Consider the following 19781-nt stretch of genomic DNA (forward strand, 5'->3'; position numbering starts at 1 on the left):
TGAACTAGATTGAGTTTCCTTGTAATTGAATGTATGTATTCTGTGATGATATGGTTGTTATGCATTATATGAAAGTATAGGCTAAGGGCATCGAGGCTGATGATAAGCGTACTGAACACAGGTCAGCCTAAGCGAGCTGGAATTAGCTAGATAAGAAGAGGGCTCAGTCTATGGGTACCGACACCTGAACAGTTTTATTAATGATTGAGATATATGCTTGAAAATACATGTTTACCATTGTTTAGCTTAATGCTTGCACTCTACTGAATAATTGAATTAATTGGATTAAAGTTGATTGAATGCTATTGTTGTTATATGTGTTTGTTATTTATGGTTTTCTAGATGGACCTTGGCTCATGGGTGCGACATGGTGCAGGTAAAGGCAAAGGTAAACTGGACCAACCATGAGTTTGAGAGCTCTGGGGGCGGAGTGTACATCGTCAGTTGCTCGATCACCACGACTGAGGGAAAGTTACAGGAATAGAGCTCTAAATTGTATTTTGTCATTAGACTGGCTTTTGCTGTATCGACTTTTGAGAGTTGTATTTACCACATAATCCCTATTTTGGGGTCCCATGTATTAAACATTTTTTTTTAATTAAAATTAACCATTTATGATCAAAATCTTTTAACCCTAACCTGTTAGTTGACTTTAGAATCACATTTATGTTCAAATGACTTGATTAGCAAGTCTTGCACTATTTTAAAATACACAGTGTATAACTGTCTCTGTTATCTAGAGAGTTACATTGTAACTATGAGTTAAACTCAAATTAGCTAGGATAATTTGAACCGTAATATGTGACTTATGATATTTTTATTTTGATGCTAACTACACTTGAGGTTTATTCATTCAAATATTTTTCATGATTAACACTTGCTAATGATTTATCCCCTTTAGTAAGTCTTTGGGTTAATGTTCAAATCTAAAACGTTTGGAATTAATTGAAACACAATTTGAATGGTGCATGCTAGAATTCTTTGAATCAGTATTGTAGTGATATAGGGATATATTATTACCATGCATAGTTTTATGAAATTGATGCTTGAATTGAGCCTTTGAAATTAAATTAGCATAGACATATGTGTTTTAATTAAAAGATTAGAATGATAGTTCTTTGACGAAAGCCTATGAAAATTAATTAGAATTCTTGACTAATAGACCACCAGTTGCTGCAACATCAATCCAGCATCACTGTTCGAGTTTCATATTAGGGGGATAATTATTCTAGCTGCCATATTACAATTAGTTACTTCTTGATACAATTTTCCCAAGTTGTTTCTTTTATTTTTCTGCATTTAATTAGTACTTAAGTACTTAGTTCTTAGACCACAATCTTTTTAATTAATTTTCATGCTTTTAAATCATTTGTTAGAACTTAGTTTCACAACTAAAAACTAAAAAAATAGTCCTTGTTGAGACCATATCTGGTACTTGCTACTGTATTACTTGTTTGCTGACTGTGTACACTTGAACAATTTTATTAGTTTAAATTTACCCAACAAGTTTTTGGCGCCATTGCCCAGGACTGTTTAAAGTCAATTATTATGAAATTAATTATCTTGAAATTTAATTTAATTTTGTTTTGTGCTAACTTGGGTGATTCTAGTGAAAATTCAGGTTCAAACAGTGTATGAACGAGAGTGAAGACCCTAAACTACTTTCCCTTGAACCTGAAATTGAGTGTACATTCATAAGAAGGAGAAAAGTACAAAAATCCAACATAAGTAGTAGTGATGGATGCATAGCAAGCACCACATTAGGGAGCCACTCAAAGGGTAGCAAATCAAGCAGGAGTTGCTCAAGAAAGAGTACTTCAAGGGGACGCAGCTGCCAATAATGGGAAAAATGCAGTTGTTGTGGCTGATGACAGAGATTGTGCTATTAGGAAATATCCTGTCCCCTCCTTCAATGAGCTCAATCCGAGCATTATGAGACTAGAAATTCAGGCTACATAGTTTGAGTTGAAGCCAGTTATGTTCTAAATGCTTCAAATTGTGGGCCAGTTCAGTGGGATGCCAACAGAATGTCCTTACCTTCATCATCACTTGTTCATTGAAGTGAGTGGTTCTTTCAAACTGCCTAGAGTTATAGAGGATGCCCTGAGATTGAAGTTGTTCCCATACTCCTTGAGAGACAGAGCGAGAACTTCGTTGAACTCTTTTCCTTCTGATTCAGTGACTACTTGGCAAGAGTTGGTTGAGTGATTTTTGAGGAAGTACTTTCCTCCAACTAAGAATGCCAACCTCTGCAATGAGATTACTTCATTTCAGCAACTTGATGAAGAATTTTTATATGAGGCATGGGAGCGGTTTAAGGACTTGTTGCGAAAATTCCCTCATCATGTCATTCCTCATTGCATCCAGATGGGGACATTTTATAATGGTCTAAACACCCATACTGGAATGGTAGTTTATGCTTCGGCGAATGGGGCTCTTCTTGCAAAGTCCTATAATGAGGCATATGAAATCCTTGAGAGAATATCCAACAAAAACTATCAGTGGCCCACTACTAGATCATCTGCATGTAAAAAGGTGGCTGGTATTCACGATGTAGATTCCATAACTTCTTTGCCGGCCCAAGTTTCTTCTATTTCGAATATGCTCAAGACAATGAACATGGGGATGAATCAATCAACGGGGCAACCTATGGGGACACAAAGGGGTCAAGTGGAGAAGATTTCTTGTGTATATTGTGGTGAGGGTCATACTTTTGACAAATGTCCTTCCAATCCAGCAGCTGTGTGTTACATGGGAAATCAAAATAGGAATGGTCCTTATTATAATTCCTACAACCCATCGTGGAGGCAACATCCCAACTTTTCATGGAGTAATCAAGGGGCTGGCCCTAGCAACTCTTCTATGCCTCCAAGACCAAATTTCCCACTGGGTTATTCACCACAAGCACCACAACAAAGGCCATAGTAACAAGCAATGCAATCTAGCTCTCTTGAGAATATGTTTAAGGATTATATATTGAAGAATGAAGCCATGATTCAATGCCAAGCGACATCATTGAGGAACTTAGAAAACTAAGTTGGGCAACTAACTAATGACCTTAGAAATAGACCCCATGGTACATTACCAAGTGATTTAGAGAATCCAATAAATGTGGGCAAGGAACATTGTAAAGCCATCACTTTGAGTTGTGAGAAAGAGTTGGAGAATACTAAGAAAAATTCTGGGCATGAGGGTGAGCCCTCTTAAATCCAAATAGATAAGGAAATCCAAAAAGATGCTAAAATTCCTAGTGTACAAAAATCTGCCTCTCCCTAGAATACTGTAGGAATGCCGCAACATAGTCACCCAAACAACTCAATTTCGAGGTAGCCACCTCCATTTACTCAACGTTTTCAGAAGCAAAAGCTGGATTCTCAATTCAACAATTTTTTTGATTTGTTGAAGCAGTTGCATATTAACATCCCACTTGTAGAGGCACTTGAGCAAATGTCTAACTATGTAAAATTCAGGAAAGATGTTCTTACAAGGAAGAGAAGGTTGGGAGAGTTTGAAACAGTAGCTCTAACTAAGAAGTGTAGTTCATTTCTGGAAGACAAGTTGTAACCAAAGTTGAAGGATCCTGGGAGTTTCACTATTCATGTACTATTGGAAATACTTATTATGGGATGGCTTTATGTGATTTGGGCGCTAGCATTAATTTGATGCCAATGTCTGTTTTCAAGAAAATGGGGATTGGAGAAGTCAGTCCTACTACACTTACTCTTTATTGTACCCTAGAATTAACAAGAGTTCAATTACTCAGCTCGGGTACATCTGACAGATGAATATGTGGAAAAATAGCCAAGTAGAATATCAGGCTAACAGTGATGTTAATAGCTCAAGTTTGGGGACCTGACAACATTATGCACAGGTTATTATCAGACCGCCTCTTAGGATAACAATCGAGTTCGAGACTTATAATGTCTCGATCCAACTTTTGGCTCTCTGAGCTTACTATGAGATAGGGTTCAGATAGTCTTTGAACACGAACTCGGGTGAGATATTCAACTCATGGAAACCTATACAAAACACATACTAAAGGATCCCAAGAGATTTGGAGGCTCCTTATACGCTCATTAATACCTGGGTCGTATTGCAAATCTATCATTTATTATCCGAGAAAGCAGGAGTATATTCTAATTTTTTATCAAATAATATCCCAATGTAAATGAGAATAATTTGTATTAAATGTATACCATATTTATTCACACAGTTACCCAAACCAGTCCAGGAAATTCCCCTATAAATAACAGGAATAATGGATAGGGAAGGGAACAACCTTTTATTTTTGTATTACTAAAACTCTGCAAAAATTAAGAGAGAAAAGAAATAATACTATCTCATGGACTAGGTTCATTTTAACCACTTAACCACGTAAAAGTTGTGTGTGTTCAAGAGGGTTCTTTTATTTTTGTTACAGTTTATAATTTAGCACTAATCTCCCTATTCAAGTTTTTAATCTATTGTTGGCGAAAAACCGCATCAACAGTTTGATGCTTTCATTGAGAGGAATTTAGTGCTTCGTAAGTTTTAGTAGACATTCATCATGGTGGTCACTCGATCGATGCATGACAATGACATGGAGCAACCTGGTGGGTAGGAGGCCAATCATACTGCTGTTCCTGCTGAGAGGGGCCCAAATGTTCGACAATGTTCTGGAAAACAACTGGTGGGTCAGGATGACACTGGGAGTTGAGCATCACTCCCACCAAATCCTAATCTAGGTTATTTGATTGTCATCGAGATGTAAAATTCCCAATTAAGAAGCCATCTCGCTAGGGAAAACAGGCAAATCGAGGAGGCCTTGGCTCAGTTACCCCCTCTTGCAACCGACATTAATGTCAGAAAGAGGCAAAGTGGGTCTCATAAGTCCCACATGAATAACCAATCTAAACCTAGTCATTCTGTCATAACAACCACTCTAGGTTCTATGCCTTCAGAGTGAAATCACCAGAGTGCTCAACCCACTAGTCATAACAGGGGTCATCACCAACATGTCAGTCGGTCGATCAGAACTGCGACCCCCAACTCCGTGCTTTCTTCGCAGATTCCTAGGACTGCCTACAACAACCCACCCGAGCAGGCTGGGACAAGTTCATGAAGGCAAAATGCTCCAGCAAATCCTCCAGTGACACATTCAAAACCCAAGGCACAAAGAACTTGGGACATTGGGGAAGAGCCGAGGCGGGCTAATTTAATTCGTCCTGATGGAACACGGATAGCTTTGCCAATAAGGCATCTGCCATAATCAGTTAGACATCCTACACCACCTCACCCACAATGAGATGCTTCAGCTCATGGGAATAGTAGGAGAAATCCTCCCTGACCAGTGGATACTTAAGCCCCACAGACAAGTGCTGAGAATTCAGGTCCTCGATCTCAACAACGGGCCATAAGTTTTGAAAATGGAAGTTACTTGATGGGGAGCCAGCGTGGAGGCAGGTCTGAAAGTGACCTGAGGAATCATTTGAGTTCGGCACAAAGTTCGCAGAATGATCAGAAACACAACCTACGTGATCATTTGAACTCACAAAGAAGGTATCCAGCTCACAACGAGGATATCAGTTATACTCGACATGAGGGAGGTTCGTCTATCATACGTGACAATGGGAATGTCCCACCTAACCAAGCTCGGAATTGGAGGGAAAATAACCAATCAAACACATACAATAGGATGGGAGGTATTGAATAACCCCCAGCTAACCTAGAGACCAAGGACCTAACCCTTAAGCGACTGGCCTTGATGGAGAAACAGATGAAGAGGCTCTTATCTAGAAAGGGGGCGGATGATTGGGACTTAGACGAAGAGCTCGAACCTTTCACCCCAAACATTGGTGCAGGTATGTATCCTATTGGCTTTAGGATGTGGAACATGTCAAAATTTGATTGAAATACAGATCCATCTAATCACCTCAGGGTATTCAACACAATAATGATGGCCCACAATGTTGGGCTTGACATAAGATGTATCCTATTCCCCGCGACTCTGGTCAGACCTGACAGACAGTGGTTTAAACAATACAAGAAGCATTCGATAAGCTCGTGGAAGAAAGTTTCTTCCGAGTATAAGAGAGCATTTTGAGCTTCACGGGAAGTTTGTGTAGAGGCCGACTCATTGGCCAACGTAAAACAACAACCTGGTGAGTCTTTGAAGGCATTCCTGAGCAGATTCGCCAATGTTGCAGTACGTTCTAGGGATGCTGATGATAGCTCCAAGCTCATGGCGTTAAGGACAAGAATCATGGTGGGAGGCAATCTATGGAAAGAACTACAACGAAAAGGAGTTAAAAGTGTAGATGAATTTATGGCATGAGCTCAGGAGTGGATAAACCTGGAAGACACGCGATCTGCTGTCTCAGGAACCAGTCAGGCCCCTATCCAACCCGCTAGAGCAGTGGCAGATGTTGGAGCTACGGCTCAACCTGTTACCCAGAATAACCAAGCAGGAAACAACAAGAGGAAGGGGAATGGTGAGGGCGACCAGAACAATACGAAGAAGAACAAGTCTGTGGAGAAATTCAAGCCTGTTTATGCCAACTATACCGACCTTACGGACACCCAGGAACATATCTTATTGGCAAATTCTAATCGCCTCCCGTGTAAGAAGCCAGAGACTTTAAGGTATCTGTTGATGAAGAGAGACCCCTCAAAGTTTTTCCGATTCCATAATGATATCCGTCATAACACTGATGACTGCGGTCAGGTGAAGGATAACATTGAGACTCTCATTCGGGCTGGTCCATTAGCACATTACGGCTGAAATTGGGTAGCTCCCAATCAACCAGCTGGGAAGAATCTTTAGCCATCTCAGGTTACCATTAGAGGTCAACCTGGAGCACAAATGAATCAGTTCAACCCTCCCCAAATGGTAGGAGGAGATATAACTACTATTGTCATAGGACCTCATTTGGCGAGCACGAGTAGCGGGGCCCAAAAAAGGTATATTAATGAGTTGAAAACTCATAATGGTGTTGAGTTTGTCCCAAAGCAGCGGTTATCAAAACAACAGCAGATGGAAAAACAACCAATTATTTTTGCGGAAAATGATGCTAGCCACATTCAATTTCCACATAATGACCCACTGGTGGTAACCGTGCAACTCGCTAATTAGAGCGTATAGAGAAAACTAGTGGATAATGGAAGTTCCGTAAATGTGCTTTTTAGGTCAACCCTAGAAAAGATGGGGTTGTCTGTAGCCAACTTTAAGGCAACCTCAATGACTCTGTATGGATTTTTGGGTCAAGGTACGATGATCTGATTGGTGGTTACACTGAAGAAGAGGTGTGAACTGTTTCCAAAATACTTGAGTTCATGGTAATCGATTGTCTGGCCGCGTAACGCGATTTTGGGACGACCCGCGCTGATGGCTTTTGAGGCCATCACCTCGATCCGACACCTGGCAATGAAGTTCCCTTCAACCTCGGGAATATGCACAGTAAGAGGAGGCCAGCTCGCCGCCAGAGAATGCTACAAAATTGCTATAAAGGGAAAATCACAACCCGGGCAACAGGTGATGGTTATAGGTGAAGGAGGGGAGGAGTCCCGTGAAATCGAAGTTACCCATAGGACGGATGAACCTCGGGAAGGAAACGATGACGTTTCCCAATGGGACAACATTGATCCATGGGTGGGCGAAGACAAATCTGAGCTTAAGACAAAAAAAGAGCTCGAGGAAATAAACATCGAACCAACAGAACCTTCAAGAGTGGTCAAAGTTGGAAAAAATCTTGAAGCCAAAAGGAAGAAGGAGCTGGTTGAGTTGCTAAGGAATAACCTGGATGCTTTCGCCTAGTCGCATGAAGAAATGGTGGGAATCAGCCTGAGCATAATAATGCATACTTTAAACTTGGATAAGAATGTGCTTGCAAAGTCCCAAAAACGAAGGCTCTTGGGGATAATACGATCTGAAGCATTTGAAGAAGAAGTAGCTCTCCTACTTAAATGTGGATTTATCAGGGAAGCAAAATAGCCGATCTAGGTTGCTAAGCCCGTTGTGGTCCCAAAGACAAACGAGAAGTGGAGAACTTGTATCGCTTTATCCAAACTCAACAAGGCTTGTCCCTAGGATTGTTTCCTACTACCAATAATTGATCAGTCGGTAGATGATACGGTCGGTCACGAGCTCATGTCTTTCATGGATGCATATTCTGGATATAACCATATCGCGATGAACCCTAAAGACCAAGAGCATACCAATTTCATGACCGAGCATAACGTATATTGTTACAATGTTATGCCATTTAGGCTGAAAAACGCCGGAGCTACATACCAACGGTTGGTCAAAAAAATGTTCGCTAACTAGATTAGGAGAAACATGGAGGTGTATGTCGATGATATGCTTGTCTAATCAAAGGCTGCCAATAACCATGTATCCAACTTGGAAGAATGTTTTTGCATATTGAGGAAGTATGACATGAAGCTAAATCCCTTGAAGTGCACTTTCAGAGTTGCGTCAGGAAAGTTTCTTTAATGCCCTGGGTAGCCAAGACCATTACACTGCGTGTTTATAAAGGTGCAAGACTTGCTAATCAAGTCATTTAGTTGGAAACGTGTCACTGAAACTATAATTGAACTAGGGTTAAAAAATTTTGTTCATGAAAGATACATTTCAATTAAATAAACATTTCGAACATGGGATCCCGAAGAAATAGAGTTTAAAGGACAATTTACAAAATCTCCAAGGTTATAAACAACCATAAGCCAATCTAATGGCAAAATAGACATTTTAGGGTCTCCTGTTCCTGTATCATCCTTTGGCCGTGGTGGACAAGCAGCCGGCTATGTACATTTCACCTCTAGAGCTCTCCAAATCAGGGCTAATCAAGCTTACCCTTGCCTTTACCTACCCCACGTAGCACCCGTGAGCCAAGGCTCAGCAAGAAAACCATAATATCACAGCATGATCAATGACAATAATCAGATAGCTCATAAAGCATAACCATATACTCAACAATCCATAGCATTCACATAATCAGACATTCAACATAACAAATTCATCAAATCAACATCAATAACCAAGTCATATAACAATCAGGGTCGACGCCCTTTGGTTGTACCCTCTGTTAACCCCATCGACTCCGGTCCGCTTAAACCGAGCTCAGTGAATATTAAATTTTCCTCAGCTACCAGTGGTTGAGCCGTGTCTTGTGCACCAATATTAACTCCAACACTCATAGGCCATTTGTTTCATATTCACATGGCATAATACCATCTTACAATAATGCATACAAGTATAGGGAACCCTTAGTCCCATTATAGACTCATAACTGGGTGTAGTTTTCTTACCTTTAATTCCAAGCGTTCTAATTACGAGAAATGATCCTTGAGCACGATCCTTTTTCTGAGCCCTACCGTACACCTAGTCACAACCAAGATAAGGGATTCCATCAATAATAAATGAATAAAGGTTTTCGATCCAAGTTCTAGCCTGTAGAACATCGAATTCCACCAAACATGGTAGTGGAGTCATCCCGAACACCCTAGGTTAGTTTCCCGCACCTAAAAACTCCTCAAAGCCAAAAATGCCCTTAAGAGCCACGACCTTAAGACCCCTATGTCACAGCCCACCTCCTACCAGAGGCCCAACCTCCCCAAACAGCAGACACGGGTCGCGGCCCAGCACTCCCCATCCCGCGTCCCGCCCTTCACTTTGGCTCCCATCTGTTCTAGAGGGCCGCGACACACCAAGAATAGAGCCGCGACCCAACCCCTACGAACCCAAAAAACTCACCATTTCCAGAAGCCAAACCTCACTCAATTCAAACCAAGACCATCCCAATAACATACTTTGATTATCATAATAGTTCTAATATACTCCCAGCAACAAAACCCATAGGAAAAGTAGCTTAAAAACTCATCAAAACCACACTTCAATCCTTGAAATCCAAAAGCTCATAAACTTCTTAAAACAGTCAACAGTTCCCAGAATTCACATGCTAAAGAATAATTAAAAGCTTACTTTTACTGAAGAACAAATCCACCAAGTAGTTGCTGAGCTAATTCCCAAGTTCTTAGCCTCAATTCAGGAAATTCCCAGCCCAAAATCCCTCCTTAGCTTGTAAGGTTAGCTTGAGAAAGAGAGTGTCTAGAGGAAGCTAAAATGAGAGAGAGGAAAGAGTCGATTTGTCCAAGTTCTACTGTTTTCCTTGCACCTGCTTTATCAAACCTTAGTTCTTTAAGTTAATCCCGAGGCTCGGGGTACCAAAAACGTCCCCGAGGGCAAAATGATAAATTTCCCCAATATTCCCTCCTAAACTCTCTAACTTCAAATATATCTCCAATTATTTATTTTCATAACTCGATAACCCAAATAAATATCTAATATCCAAAATATCCCTTGACTTGCCCCGAGTTAAGTACTGGGTCCCGTTGTGACTTTCCTCGAACTACATGTTGCAAATATATCCACATAATAATGTGGCCTTACAATTATAACACCTAATCACATTTTTTCCCTCAACAGGCCAAGATTATAGATATGCCCACAGAATCATGCATTAAAATCATTTAAATCACATATAAGCTAATTATGGCCTCCCGACACACTAATCAAGGCCCTTAAGCCTTATTAGTAATTTTGGGTCGTTATAGTTTCTAGGGTTTATAGTCAACACAAGGGGGATAGAGGATAATCCAGAAAAAATTAGGTCGTTGTTAGAAATACTTTCACCCAGGTCGCGTAAGGAAGTACAAAGCCTAACTGTAAAGGTGGCGGCTGCAAACCGCTTCATTTCAAAATCCACTGACAAGTGTCTATCATTCTACAACTTGCTTAGGGAAAACAAGAAATTTGAATGGATCGAAGAATGCGAACATGCATTTTGTGACCTGAAAACGCATCTAGCTAAACCCCCTATACTATCAAAACCAGCGTCTGGAGAATGTTTGTTTCTTTACCTGGCCATGACAGAAAATGCAGTCAGTGCCGTGTTAGTTCAAGAAGAAAATCGGGTGTAGAAACCCGTAAGTTATGTTAGTAAGAGGCTTCTCGGAGCTGAATCACAATACCAGTTGATAGAAAAGCTTGCATTCTGTCTCATTATGGCTTTAAGGAAGCTCAAACCATACTTTTAGTCCCATACTATTCACCTCTTAACCGACCAACCTTTAAAGCAGGTTCTGTGAAACCCTAAAATGTTTGGGCATGTATTAAAATAGGCCATCGAACTTAGCCAGTTTGAAATATTGTACATGCCATGAACTGCAATCAAGAGCCAAGCCCTTGCTAATTTTGTTGCCGAGTGCATAAGTTTTCAGGACGAGCTGATAAGGAAGCCAGTGCAAGAATTATGGAAAATATTCATTGATGGATCATCTAATAAAAACTGATCGAGAGCTAGGATAATCTTAATATCACTTGAAGGATATCAGTTCCATACAGCTCTCAAGTTTCGGTTTGAAGCATCCAACAACGAAGCAGAGTATGAGGCCTTATTGGCAGGGCCAAGGGTGGCGAAAGAGCTGAAGGAAAAAGCCATCCAATGTTATAGTGATTCCCAGCTCGTGGTCTATAAAATATTATGGGAATACCAAGATCGAGGCATCAAGATAGCGACCTACCTGGCTAAGGTAAAGGGCAAGTTTTCTGAGTTCGAGTTTAGCTCCATTGAGAAAGTACCCCGCGAGCAGAATTCCAGATGCTTTGGCTCGACTCACTATCACCAAAGAGGTAGATACATTGAATGTAGTTATGGTGGAGTTCTTGGAAAGCCCGAGTATATCGGTAGAAATGGTGGAGGTCAGAATAATTAACATAAAACCAACCTGGACAACTCTCAAAGTGGAGTACCTCAATACTGGATGGCTACCTGATGATAGGAAGGACACGAGAAAGCTGCTATATCAAGCTTCGTAGTATGTTATTGTTGAGGGGATCCTATATTGACGAGGGCATTTGTTGCCACTCCTGCGATATGTTCTGCCCGAAGAAGCACATAGTATTTTGCAAGAAATAAACAAAGGCTTCTGCGGAGACTATGCTGGGGGGAAAACCTAGCTCTAAAGATACTGAGATAGGGCTATTTTTAGCCCACTTTAACAAAGGACTCGATCTCGTATGTGAAAAAGTGTGACAAATGCCAGCTTCGCCTCGAGTCGAGCTAACCATGATCTCATCCCCTTGGCCATTTGAAACATGGGGAATTGACTTAATTGGTTCCCTGCCAACGGGAAAAGGAGCAGTTCATTATGCAGTAGTCGCAATCGATTATTTCACGAAGTGGGTAGAGGCTGAACCTTTGGCAACCATCACCTTGAAGAGAGTCCTGGATTTGATGTCAAGAATATCATGTCTTTTTGGACTCCTTAAAAATATCGTGTCAGACAACGAAACTCAGTTCGATAGTGATCTCTTCATAGAATTTTGTGAAAAAATATGTCATAACCAAGAGTTTCTTGTTGGTAGCATACCCACAAGCCAATGGGTAGGTCGAGGATGTGAATAAGACCCTGAAGTCAAGCTTTAAGAAAAGACTAGATGAGGCTAAGGGATTATGGCCCAAGCAGCTCCCACAAGTACTCTAGGCCTACCGGACCTCACATAGAACTTCCAAAGGACATACCCCTTTTTCCCTAACCTTTGGAAGCGAGGCTATGCTCCCAATTAAGGCAATGGTAATGACTTATCGACAAAAGACATTTGATCAAGATCATAACCACAAGCTACTTAGTGCATCCCTCGATCTGATCGAAGAAAAACGAGAGGCATCACAATTACAGCTTGCCCATTATCAGCAGAGGATCACTCGATTTTTCAATTCAAAGATTAAGGGACGCAGACTCAGATTAGGCAATCTTGTTCTCCGAATGGTCTTTTTGGCAAATAAAGATCCCAAGGGCGGTCTGTTAGGGACAAACTAGGAAGGACTGTATCAGATCGCAGAAATCTTGCATGAAGGAACTTTCAAGCTAGCCCGAGTAAGTAGGGAAATAACCTCACAGACCTGGAATCCCCTACACTTAAAAAAGTATTATCATTAGTTTTTTTGTCTTTAATGTTTTCAGAGTTATCGATTATGTAAGGCTTATTTATAAATGCCATTTCAGTTTCATAACAGTTGTGTTATTAAATAACTAATTTTATCATTTTATTTTCACGAGCTCGCTTTGTAAAAGAAACCAAGAACATTTATACTTTCTGGTTGCTTGGGGAGCCCACAACCGAGGAGAGTTTTTAAGAGAGTTCAGCTATTCAGATAAGGATTAGAAATTGTGAGTTTGGAGAAATTGATTAGTCAACGACTTTTTGAAGCTCAAATTTTCAGAAAACCAAACACGAACAAAGTTTGAGAAATCACTAAAACCCTGGATATAACCAGGTCCGAGGCCTAATTCCTAACAGGTAAAATGTTGTTAAGCTTATTTAAAAAAAAAACCCTGGACATAACCAGGTCTGAGGCTTGATTCTTAATATGTATGGCAAAAATAAGCGAGCAAAATCTTAGATATAACTAAGATATCGATAAAATCTATCTCAATCTAAAAGTCAACCCCAAAGATTTTGAATGTACATGAATCTATGAATTCATAAACATGAGAAAATAATAGACCAAGGGAAATACAAATAGATCGCAAGTTTTATGTATATTAAAAAATATATTGTCATCTTGAGGAGGAAAACCCTCGACCTAGGCCTGAAGGCAATTGTTTTGGTCCCAAGGGACTTAATTACAAAAGCTAAAATAAATAAAAGTGAAAATAAAAAATCACTGAGGTCCGTCAGCTCGCTCCATAGAAGTCACCTCATCGCCATCTCCCTCAATAATTCCAGAGGCTTCGATAGTCTCCGTTGGTTCCTTTGAGAACCAAATCTTGAACCTAGCAAGATATTGGTCCAACAGCTCGGGTTGCATAAAAGAGAAGTTTCCGTCCTGGTTGAAAGCCCAGCAATAGTAAAGAATCTTCATCATTTAAGTCGATGACTCCATAGTTTCCTCGTTGGCCTTGGCCTTGACCTCGATCAGCTTCTTCTTAAGTTCTTCATTTTCAGCCTAAAGCTGTTCCACGCGATGGCTCACCTCCACGACCTGATCCTGGGAGGTAGACAGGGTGGATTTTACAGACCGCTCACCCTCCTGGGAAGAACCAGGGTGGCTTTGGTGGTCTGTTTGCCCCCTTGAGCGGCACCCAAGGCAGCTTGGAGCTCTTCGTCCCTGACTTTAACTAGAACAATTCCTCGTAATTGAGCCAGGAAAGACTGTAAAAGAAAGAAGCAATTCAAGAATATTTTATATAAAAACAAGAAAACTAAAGAGAAAGAAAAAGTTAGGAGAGTGAGAAGGACTCACAGTGAGGTTCATCCCCATGAAATATTCGAGGACGTCCTCATGACTGTGCTCCTCGATAGCCCTTAATTCTCTGGCATTGTCTCTATAGGCGTGGTCGACCATGTGGCTTACCGTCTTGTACACAATACCCCGAAAAGCCTCGGGGATCTTGTCTAGGTCGAGTGGCTTGACTGGGATCTAGACATGGGGAACCTCACCTTGGATCACTTGAGCATTTGAGGGAGGTACATGTCGAGGAGGAGGAGGAGGAGCTTATTGAACCGTGATTGCTTTTACCGGAGCTGGGGGAAGGTTCTTTTGTGGCTGCTCCCGGGTGGAGCTGGCACCCTTTTCTTTAGTCGGAGACTCGGTGGTACCCCCAGTCTTCAGAGCTGTATTCATTGTCACCCTGGACCTCTTCACCATGGGACCAGCTCTGGTCCCACCAGCCTTAAAAGCACCCCTCAAATCCGAGGCTTCTAGTAGCTCCATCTCTTCTCATGAAAAAGAGCAGACAGAGGATTCAAATTCAAGAAGTAATTATTCAAAGTATTATAAACACAAGAGAAAGATCAAGAGCCTTACCCTCCGGGCTAGGGGAGGAATCTATTACGGTCACCTCGAAATTATTAACCAGGCTGGGCACAACCTCTAACTCTTGGATTAACGGAGGGGGGCAAGGGGGGGGGGGAGTCGAAAACTATGACCTCCTACATCCTAGGGGGTTAAGGTCCTTCCACAAGGTTAGAATCAACTACATATTGCCTAAAACCAGGGGCATATACACCCTAACACAGGGAAGGCCAAGTCCTACGGTTTGTCCCATACTCCTAAAAAATGGTGGACCTAAAATGGAGAGTGTTGTAAACTATGTTGGTACCATCGGGGTAGCTATGGTCATAACATACCAGCAAATGGTCCATGCACTGAAGGAGGGTTGTGTTTAGGTCCAAGTCAATGGATTGATGACTAACGAGCTGGTTAGAATTGAATCAAATTAGCTTATAAGTGGCTGCAACCCGACCTAACTCTATGTAGGGGTATGGGTTACCTTGGCCAAAGGGGCTAGCAGCTGCCCCAGACGCAGCTCGCTCTGGATCGGGCTCTTGATTGTCTTTAGAAGCTCGCCTTTTATGCACTAGCGGTGCCACGTCTTCTTCCTCCTTGATTTCCTCATTGGTTGGCAAGGCCTCTTGAGGAGGGGGGGGGGGGGGGGGGGAGCTCAGGGATGATAGGAAGAGGAGCTCGGGTCTTGAGAGCTAGCGTCTGACAGTTGCTGATCAGATTGCAGTCCACCATGGTTGCATCATTCACAATTTGGCGATAGTCTATCTCCCTCAGAGGAAGACTAGACAAGGTCTCATATTGACCCCCAAGGGTCACAGATTGTCCTGTCCTCACAAATATAGATGGACAAGGAATGAACTCAGATAGAACAAAACAAAAAAAATAGTGTGAAAGCGACAAAAAGTTCACGTACTGAATGCATAAAGATAGAAGACTTACGAGGACGGTTGAAGTATCGATGTTTGCAGTTCTTGAACCCATTTCACATAAAGATCAAGTCTTTATAATCATTTGGGTGGCTGGGGAGGTCGATGACAGAGGTTGAGTTGGGAAAACGAGTGAGGTATGAAAAACCATCACCTCACCCCTTTTGGTCAGGACTGGCCTTGAGGCAAAAGAAATAAATAATGTCTGCAGGAGTGAGGACCTCCCACTCGTGCCTCAGAAACAAATACTTTAACCTCGCCAAAAGCCAATATGAGTTTGGGGGGAGGTGGAATGGAGCCAGTTTGACGTAGTTTAGAAAGTCCACAAAATACTGGTCCAATTGGAGGAAGGCACTGTCCTTCAGGTGCTCATCATTCCAAGCCTCATAGTCATCTTGGAAAGAGGCGCAACTCTGCCCTCCCTCCAGCGCAGGTCAGGCGATAAGGCCATCAGCTTCCATCTCAATCCTATGACTCAGTAGGATCTTCTTAACTTTCCCCTAGTCGTGATCCGGGAGACTATGTGTTCGGCCTCAAAGAATGAATTAGCGTCGACCATGATTCACTACAAGAAAAAACAGTATTCATAACACTTAAAAACTGCTAACTGGGAGTATTGATAATGCTTCTGAAAACGCTAACATAGCCCCTGTTATTAAAAGTCATGTGTTTTCTATAACAATATTTGAATGTTATATTCGATGTTATCTTAAACTATTCAATAACACATTTTTAGTTGCTATAATATTCAAATAATAACATTTAGTTAGAGTATTGGGTTATAAATTTGACGTTTAATCTTAAACTTTTTTCATAACACTTTTCAACTGTTACATTTGATTATTTTGATAGCATTTTTAATTAGTTATATTATATAATTCACAGCAATTTGTTACACTTATAATACGTTTCTAAATCATAACATATTAAAAGTCTAGTAATAAAATTTTGTTACTTTAGTGTGGATAATATATTTTAAATTTTATTTTGAAAAGTATACTTATAAGGTATTTTTTATTACAAGATTTTCATTATTGTATTTTGATAAAAAAAATCAAAATTAATCATAAAATGTAATTCTCAATAGATTGATAAACCATAAGTATTACATTAAACAATAACTAATTCAAACCATGAATGTGTCTACTTCATGAGATCTTAGTTCTAACTTAAGTTTGAAAGCCTAACATAATAAAGTTTTATAATCTTGAACATTTTTTACTTAAAAAATGAAAAACAGAAACATTACAAGATACACAAAAGTAAACCATGCATGAAACTTGCTCCATCCTTCAATCCATCATCCTTTGTGCACTTCTCTTTGTTGTGAGTCCATTTGCTTAGCTACAATAAAATTTAAATAATTAATACTAACTAATCAACCTGCAAAACATTTACACTTAAACTTATCACAAGAAAATTTTAAAATATATACATATTTAAGGCAAGGAATACACAATTCATTTCAGGAAATGATAACACACAATATGATGTCTCTAAGTATCGGATTGTAATGGGTTGGTCACAAAATTACTGTCATCACGCTAATGGGATTTAGGGAAAGAAGAAGAAATAAAATAACTATTGTATTTATCATTAATGACTAGGCACACAAAGAAATTCTGTATATTGTGAAACTCTTCAAACGAAATAGTATCATGATAAAACACAAACCAAATGATAAAACATAATGATAATAACAATTAACCACAACAATAATAAAATTTAGAAAGATTGTACCTTGGAGACAATCTTGAAAATAAAACAAAGTTCATGTCCAAGAAGCAATCTCTTCAGTAAAGCATTGGAAACTTCATGAACTGAATCAGATATCAATTTGGAGCCCAAAAGTACAAACTGTCACACAATAACTCACAAAAACAAAGAGAGAAAGAAAGCAAGAGGTTATTACACAAATATCAAATAGATTCACAGATGCAACTAGATTTTTAAATATATATATATATAAAAATAGAGAAAAAATCTCTGGTTTTGTGTAAACTTTTGGTAATAATCTACATAAAATGAACAAAAAGACAGCAGGAAGTAATTGAGCCTAATAATCTTGCAATAAAACCAATTAAAGAAGAAAATCATTCCAACACTCTAATTTGGTAAAAATATCATAGCATTTCAATTCCTATACTGATTCGATTTTGATGTGGTGAATAACTAAAACACATGGAGAGCAAAAATAGCACAAAAAACAGAGCATCATAGATCAGATTTAAAACATACTCCAAAACTAAAAAAATAAATATTAAGAATTTAAGCTTGTGGAAATTCACATACATGTGCTTGCCTTTGCCTTTGAGTGTCTATATGTTAAAAAATTATGCAAGGGAGCTAGAAGATCGAGAGAAAGAGTATATAAGCATTATGTATGTACCTTACATAGATAGAAAGCATAAAGCAAAAGTGAGGTAAACATGACAGTCTCAAACAAGAGAGCTAATAATACAAGAGAGCTAATCATATATAAGAAGATTGAGAAAATCTCTTTAACTAATATGGTTGTATCACTAACACACTCTAGCTCTTGCCAAAATTGTTTGTTATACTTAAAAGCTGCTAGGTGATATAATACAACTAACTAAGGGGTAGTCATTAGAAAGGAAGAAAAGGAAGTTGAGCTATTTATATAAGACCAAAGTGCATTCCTACGCATTCCCCTGTATACGTGAATTGACTCAACATTACAAACTATAAATGCATTGTTTCAGATAAATTTTGAATAGCACAAACAATCATCATATACTTTTTATATAAAATTACCACTAAAAGAAAGACAAAAGAAGCAATACCAACCACTTGTAATGAGAAGCTTTTCCTCACTGTATGAGATCATATAACTAGGATAATACTTATTGCTGCTGAGCTTAGTTGATTCCCTTGTACCTTCTATGCTAAGTTCTGGATAATAGAAGTAGTCATTTGAAGCATGACTTGCAAAAAATTGCAAAAATTGCTAATTAGTTTATCTTCATTTGTATCAAATAGCACCTATTACAATATCACTAAACAATTGAATGTCAATAATAAACCAATGAGCCTCTCTCATTACATTAATAAGATATATCCCAATTTTAGACAGCTTTTGATATGCCACTTTCAATTTTATTCAGCAGTATAAGCATATACACTACACACCAAAGTGATCAATTATGAATCATTATATACATATAACCAATTAGTTGATGTGGCCTCATACTCTTGCCAGACAAGTGAAACAAGATCAAGTGTTTGGATAAGTGACGTGGTGAAGAAAGATAAACATCTTTCAATATATTCTGATAAAAAAACTTTACTACACAAAGCATTAATAGCATTAATAAGGAATACCAAACCAAAACGACAACAACAATAATGATAAAATGTTAATTGAAAATATTTTACTCGAAAATTGAAGGTCCACCTTTCCAAAAATATACTTAATATAACCTTCAATGCCACTTATACAACCTTATCAAAGAAGGCATATATAGTTGTATATATATATAACTACAGAAATGGAAGGCACACTAAAGTGTAAGTCAGAAACATTAGAGAGGCATCGAAACAAGGGTGTTTCCGCCAAGTATTATTTAAATGTATCAAAATTATATAATGCTTGTGAGTATAGAAATATCATATATGCATATTTGTTAATAATGTTTCTCTACTATTTATCAAAAAGTTCCTCCTAAAATCAGTGACTGAAACTTTTATGATACAAACAAAATTAGAAAGTTTAGAGCAATTCTATTGTAGCAGCAAATTGTGGTATGATTAAATTACCAAATTTTAAAAAATAGATCAACAGTAGCAGCAAAATAGACCAATGATAACAGTAAAAAAATAACACAAACGAGTAACAAAATACACCAAAGCCAATAGCAAAATACATATTCTATGCCATTAAACCAGTAGCTTGTATGCCATTACACAAGTTCAAATTATAAGAATAAATAAAATTGAGATCAAGAAAAAGCTCAATATGGAATATAATAATATTTTCTAGTTATAAATTAAAACAGATAAGTTG

General features: G+C 39.1%; 1 non-coding gene across 1 annotated transcript; it reads right to left on the bottom strand.

Moving 5' to 3' along the window:
- Positions 1–2244: 2244 nt before the first annotated feature.
- Positions 2245–2351, bottom strand: LOC133833372 (small nucleolar RNA R71). The gene has a single exon (XR_009892753.1). It is a non-coding gene; the product is annotated as a small nucleolar RNA R71 (small nucleolar RNA).
- Positions 2352–19781: the final 17430 nt, after the last annotated feature.

Source organism: Humulus lupulus, chromosome 4, assembly GCF_963169125.1.
Source record: "Humulus lupulus chromosome 4, drHumLupu1.1, whole genome shotgun sequence".
Classification (NCBI taxonomy): Eukaryota; Viridiplantae; Streptophyta; class Magnoliopsida; order Rosales; family Cannabaceae; genus Humulus; species Humulus lupulus.